The following is a 7,116-nucleotide window of genomic DNA, read 5'->3' as shown; positions in this document are numbered from 1 at the left end:
AGAGTGGACTCTGACATGACGTACTTCTCGGTGTGGTTCGGCAGAGTGGACTCTGACATGACATACTTCTCGGGGTGGTTCGGCAGAGTGGACTGCGACATGACGGACCGGTCGGTGTGGTTTGGCAGGGTGGACTCTGACATGACGTACTTCTCGGCGTGGTTCGGCAGAGTGAACTCTGACATGACGTACTTCTCGGGATGGTTCGGCAGAATGGACTGCGACATGACGTACTTCTCGGCGTGGTTCGGCAGAGTGGACTCTGACATGACGTACTTCTCGGCGTGGCTCGGCAGAGTGGACTGCGACATGACGGACCGGTCGGCGTGGTTCGGCAGAGTGGACTCTGACATGACGTACTTCTCGGGGTGGTTCGGCAGAGTGGACTCTGACATGACGTACTTCTCGGCGTGGTTCGGCAGAGTGGACTGCGACATGACGGACCGGTCGGTGTGGTTTGGCAGAGTGGACTCTGACATGACGTACTTCTCGGTGTGGTTCGGCAGAGTGGACTCTGACATGACGTACTTCTCGGGGTGGTTCGGCAGAGTGGACTGCGACATGACGTACTTCTCGGCGTGGTTCGGCAGAGTGGACTCTGACATGACGTACTTCTCGGTGTGCTTCGGCTAAGTAGACTGTGACATGGCGTACCGGTCGGGACGGTTCGACATCGTGGACTGTGATATAACGTACCTCAGTCTGGTGGGCAGCGTTGGTTGTTGCGTAACTTACCATTCGTTCTAAGTAACAATCGAGCCTTTAGCCCAACATGCCGATCACTGCCGGTACAGGGTCGCAGACGTGTTCAGCGATAGTTCTTGATGTAGTTCATGACATGGACGGTGGCGTTCGTGCGCGAGTTGACAGGGAAATATACTCTGCTCTCGTCATCATCCACTCTTGGTGGACGATGACGAGAACACTCGAGCACGTACCAGTGACAGGGACACGGGCACGGTGCGTCCGGCGAACGAGGAGTGCGACACTCGCTGCTGGCGGCCGGGGATGGGTAGTTAGCTGCACTCGTGTGCCACTGGACAGCGACGCTCGCATGTCGGCTGCGCCTCGACAAAGATACTCACGAGTCGCCAAATGGTGGCGATATCTATTTTTTGTTCCGCCGTTTGCGTTTGCGTATCAAGTACCAGTAACAGTGACAGCTGTTTGTTGGTAACTATCGAGATCATTCTACGCGGGCCGCAAAACAGAGGCCGGACACCAGCATGACGGATGACAGTGCAAAACACCCGTGTGCCGCTATCAGCGTGACGGACTTCCCTGTGTAGTTGAACAATACCACACACACTCGCCTTGTCAAACAGCGGCGTGCACATCGTGCGTCAGCACATCGGGAGGGGGCACTCGCATGTCGGTAATCAGCGTCCTTCTCGCGTGTCGGTGGACAGCGCCAGCGACGCCCTGCATTGCTGGGGTGCTAGTGTCGCCGCTGACGCGTGACGGCGCCACCGGCGCGCCGACAGGCGGCTGTACATGCAGCACTACCAGCGTCACCGGCGCCGCGAGGCGCGGCTGCCGCGCGTCGGGCCCCGCCGCGACCGCAACGGCGCGCGCCGCTACTCGGAGGAGAACGAGCCGGACGAGCCGCCGCCTCCCTACGTGCCCATCTTCACCACCCGGTCGTCCGGCGACTGGGGCAAGCTGCCCACGTACCAGGAGGCGACGACCGGCCCGGCCGGCACGGTGAGTCACGTGATGTGTGACCAGGGCGGGGCTAGCAGCTGCGTGTGCTGAGACGGGCCGAAGACGAGCGCCTTGGAAGGTTAAGAATTTTCGCTGTAATGGTAGAAACTTCTGTGGGAGTATTCGGCATCACACAACCTATCTTTTTCAGAAGAACGATGCATTTGAGATGGAAGAGGGCACAGCGGCGGGTACGGGGGAAACGTCGTCAACTCACGGGGCAGCGGCTGGGCCAGGGGCGGCGGCCGAGTCAGGAGCGGCGGTCGAGCCAGGGGCGATGGCGACGGCTAGAAACTTCCAACCACAAACACAGCACTCCCTGACCCCACCTGCGCCGCACCCTGAGCGCCGGAACTCCTGAGCTTGGGAGCGAGCGACCTCTGGCGAGGGACAGCGTGCAGTCTGAGCGCTCAGGAGAGTCCCTCCTCGCCCGCCCCGGGATCGTGCCGGCGGTCAGGCGCGGCGGCAGCGCCTCGTGTCCGGACGGATGTCTCAGACCTCCGCTCCCGGTCCCCTCGCCGCCAGATGAACTTCAGCGCGCGCGGCCGGTGCACCAGATCCCGACCAGACTGCTCAACGAGCATCATCACGTGACGGGTGGTCGTGTCGTGGGTCACGATGCTGTTGGTGCGGTTGACTGGTGTTCGTGGCTTGGTTTTGGATGTGCAATGTCTTGCTGTATAACAATCGCAGGGGGCTTTACCTGGATGTAGGTATTGTGTATGTGTTGTGATTGGTGTAGGCGATGCTGCTGCCTGTTTTATCAATGGTCTGATAAGCTCAAGGGGTCAGACGAGTTCGTGGCAGCTTTTGCTACCACAAGGTACTATACGCTATGACCGCTGATGCGTCCAAAGCCACGTATTCCTGAGGGAATGAACACTGGACAAGGAACCACTGTAAACTCAATGTGTCACGATTTCATTTGTGCGATCACACCATGTGGCAAGATCATGCCCGGCCCGACATTTTGTTCCATTCTAAATACAAACGTGACGCACAACGTTGTTGGTAAAGTGATTCGCCGCTCAAGTCTGGCGAGCTTGGTCAATCTCCTGGATAGATTCAAGCTGGCAAGTTAATGAGATTGTTGGAATGCATAATACTAACGAGCATCCGGCCCCATCTAGATAGTTTCAAGTTGGCAGGTGAATAAGATTGTCGGAACGTACACTGACAAGCATCCGGCCCCATTTCACATATTGCGGCGATTTCAGACGTCAGGTGATGCTGTCGTTTCAGCGGCACTTTGTTTTATATGTCAAGATTTGGGAACTGCAACCGGCTTATCGCACAGAGACTTGAGAGCGCAGGCCTCACATGTTGACACACAAATTGATGTGCACTATGCATATGGCATAGATATAAAGCACGTTTATTTGAGTAAGCAAGCATGGAGATCCGTCGCTCAAGGGGTTTTACAATGACAGTGACCTTACCAACAATACACATACAGGCTAGAGGGGTGGGGGAAGGGCAAGGTGCCGCTCTGAGGAGAACGCCGGGAACTTTACATTCATTGTTCACAAAAACGGGAAAAATAGGTCAAAGGTTACGGCAGGGCGACTGTCACTTGCAAGTTATGGGCCCCGTTCAATCTGTCGTCAGCACGATCGTCAGCTGGGATGCGTGACGTCATGCGTGCTGGCAGTGCATTCGACGTATGCGCTGACGGGAAAGTTTTTTAAGCTCTACTTTTCCTTCTCCCTTTACCTTTTACTTCAAACCATACACAGGCTGGCTTACTGCCGACACCCACGCACAAAATTGGTGTTTGGGACTGTGGCTTCTGCTCCGGTATTACCATCATCTATTCCATTCATATGTTGTGTTTCTTCCCATTTCTAATTTAATTCAATTTCTTCCCTTTCACTTTAATCGTTTACTTATGCCGCCAAAGATTTGTTGGGCAATGTAACCACACACCACAACAATCGCTATCACTCACCTTTCCATGGCTGCTCTTGACATTCAATTCTCCCTTTACCTACCTCACGTCGCATTTCCCCCCAAATTGGAGATAAGTGCCCCCACCCCACCTAATGTATAACTCGCCAACGCAAAAGCGACAGCTCGTCTGCACCTGAGAAGACCGTCCCAATCAACCTGGACCATTAGCGAAAAGCATGGGCTAGAGTGGTTTCGATGGGGTGAAGTATGACGAATTCTTATGTGACTACATGTCGCAGCATTTCTTGTCAGGACAACGCTGCGAGGGACGCGTTCGTCACAATGATCGACAACCGAGCCTCTGCATCAGTTGCAACATTGGATAACGATGAAAGAAAGGTGTTTTCAGCACACGATATATTCATAGCCATAAGTGAAGTGATGCGGTAAGTATATGGCAATTGATACGCGCAATAAGGGCCAGCAATCGGCAGAAATCAGTGCGAGCGAAAAGCGGTAATTACCCGGACAGCGGTGAAGCGATTCGGAACGATCAACGACAAAGCAGTACAAAACGCGTGATTGATACGGGTACAAAAAATTCAACTGAAAGTGGCCTCGAGCCAGGCTGGATCATTGCACATCATAACATGGATTGGCAAATGTCGTGGCTGTTTGCACGCAACTTGAAGAAGGCTTTGTTTCTCAACAGACGTTTACTTTTAGTTGGCAATCGAGTACATGACATCGCGTCCCTCCAAGCGACAAAATACGACACAGTACGCCTGTTCTAATCACCTGACTGAGGCAAAACTGGCATTCGCCTTTCCACTGGGGTGTAAAGTCTAGACGCCATTGCGCTTGCCGTGGAAATGGATGCAAGCAGCTTACACCTTAACGCATCTGGCTTCGGTTCAGGAGCCGAGGATCGGGTTGTAGTTATACGTGTTGTCAGTTTTTACCCCCGGATTACAGAACACATCGCGGCACGACAATGCGGAAGGATGGCATGTCAACACGCATGCGAAGTGCATGTATGTAAATATAACCTTATGTCCATAAAGCGATATCATACGCTGGCGGTCCCTACCGAGCAGGCGTCCTATCTGCGATTCGGAAGGAATATGGTGCTGTGATATATCTATATGCTCCACTTCAACGAATGCTGAAGTACCAGACGCGTGATTTACTTCAACGACATTTACGGCAGACCTCGGTGGCATGATCATCTGCTATGGGCCACACAGTCAACCACGCTGCCCTTTGTGGGCAGGTGGAGCTGGGAGTGATGCAGCATGTTGTCGATATTCGCACTCCGTCTGTTGTCTCAATTCCTATGTCTTCGATCACGATCCAGTTCGTGTTGGTTTATTATCGAGCATCTGCCCGTGGACGCGGCTAACAGCCAAGCGGATCAGCTGACATTCGCGTCTACAATACACCACTTACCGTCTTGGAAATTGAGAGATATTCGCTAGCTGACAACAAATGCAATGCATTCGTCAGTGATCACACCACCATCTCTGAAGTCCGACCTTTAACACAGCTTTAAGGTTTAAGGCAGGTCCCGACGAACATCGTTACTGCACAACGGGTTACGACACTGAGCGCCGTATGAGCGGCCTCCAAAAACATGTCACCAAAATCGCGGCACATGACGTCCTGGGCAGTCTTCGACTTGAGAACACTTGGTGGCTATCCAAGTATTAGCTTGAATAAAATTGTCAATATGTTCAGGAATATGAGCGGAACTGAAAGAGACAAGACACGTTTCATCAATGTACTGCTGACAACGCTTCAATACGACAGACTATCGAAGTATTTTAAATAATGTTAACGTTTGCCAGCCACACAGCACATTTCGTCAACGTCCAAACATTTTAAGACAACGCTACATGGTTCTCTGTGTGTCTTTAGGCGTAGCCCAAAACATAGTGACATCAGAACAACTGACAGACAAAATGCAAGTTACAAGGACGAGCTTCAACGGCTTCTCAGCACATCGCCAGACATTATGCTTTCCTGGACAGCTTTGACATCCAGCTCACCCGCGCTGGACGAGACTTCACAGGACCCTTGACTTCCCTGGACAGCTATAGCATCCGGCTCACCTACGCTGGACGAGAGACCTAACAGAACTCCCCCCCCCCCTCTGTCTCAAAAAGAAAGTGAACTAGGGCGAAGTGGAAAGAGGCATCGGGTAGCTCGAGAAAAACTGCATCAGAATAGTGGCACTGCACATCAGTGGAAATTATCTCTGGTGTATACAACCCAGTCATCGTGGTAGAGTGTAAGTAAACTGAGGCTGTCTTCCACCTCTAGAACTGCGAGCGACATCACTGCGGCGAAAGCGACATTGTAGACACTCTCGGCGCACTGAATTATATAACGATGGCAGCCTGCCAGTATTCGTGACTTTGCAACACATCAGCCCAGGTTACACTGGCCAAGCCTTGTGTACATAAACCAAAACTCGTGATCTTAAAACCTAACATGAGACGGCAACGGAAAACGCTGTGCAGACGCTGGATGCCATTTATCAACAAAATGATGTCAGCTATTCTTAGCGTGCCGATTGCCGCCGCTTCATAACTTCAGTTCCAGCGTATCGAATGTGGAGTCGGTACGGAGGGTCACGTCAGTCCCCTGCAGCCCAAGATGATGAAGCCAAGGAGCCTAGCAAGGTTGATAATTGCACACCCGCTGATTACGCCGAGAATGCAGGCCGAATGAACTCTACGTGAATTATAATAATATTTTGAGGCCTGTGCGGCCCCTACCCAGTAATCACGCTTCTTAGAAGCTAATATCGTTGCGCACTATTCACAAGTTCATGCGCTTTTTAGCGGAAAAGCTCACATTCTTCAACAACTGTTATCTCTGATATCATAGTAACTTGTTGAACGGGGTTTTCCCGCAACACTCCAATAACATCGCGGGTTTTCTCAAGAGTACGCAACAAACGTCAGCGCGCATCCTTTACGGAGCAACCAGCGATTGTAGTGGCCATGTTGGTATTCAGGGACACGGCGCAACCGGCATTTGAACCCGGGCCTCTCCGTGTGGGAACAGGACACACTCAACACTCGGTCTTTACGGCCCCATCATGAAATACTTTGCATTCCCCATTCGCTAAACATGGGAACTGTCGAGCCTTCGCATACGACAAGCGTAAAGAACGCGTGCCGAAACCAACGCGGATACCAACGAACTGTCGTCGCAGCGAGCCGAGATTAGCAGATTCCGACGGAGGGGACAACGGGCATCACTCTGACAACAGTGTGGGGCAAGGTGACAAACAGGGACGTGCCCTCATTGCGCAAACCATATCTCTGTCCGTTCTGGAGCTTCTTGGAGGATTAGTGTCAGATCCCAGGAAAGCAGAGGAGATGGGACATGCATCACATAATGGACCCGCTACAACTCGCTAATGAACGTCAAAACTACCCTGATCGATAGGTAGAATAACAGCGACAAGAAGGCAGCCAGTTTCACCAGTTTCGAACCCAATCCCGGATACGG

General features: G+C 52.4%; 1 long non-coding RNA gene across 1 annotated transcript; it reads left to right on the top strand.

Annotated features, from left to right (window-relative positions):
* Nucleotides 1–1,550: 1,550 nt before the first annotated feature.
* On the top strand, nucleotides 1,551–2,707 carry LOC119100988 (uncharacterized). Its single transcript, XR_005094489.1, has 2 exons — nucleotides 1,551–1,704; nucleotides 1,856–2,707. It is a non-coding gene; the product is annotated as an uncharacterized LOC119100988 (long non-coding RNA).
* Nucleotides 2,708–7,116: the final 4,409 nt, after the last annotated feature.

Source organism: Pollicipes pollicipes, unplaced genomic scaffold, assembly GCF_011947565.3.
Source record: "Pollicipes pollicipes isolate AB1234 unplaced genomic scaffold, Ppol_2.1 Scaffold_4881;HRSCAF=5763_pilon_pilon_pilon, whole genome shotgun sequence".
Classification (NCBI taxonomy): domain Eukaryota; kingdom Metazoa; phylum Arthropoda; class Thecostraca; order Pollicipedomorpha; family Pollicipedidae; genus Pollicipes; species Pollicipes pollicipes.
The sequence above is the reverse complement of the archived record's forward strand: the minus strand, read 5'-3'. Positions and strand labels throughout refer to the sequence as shown.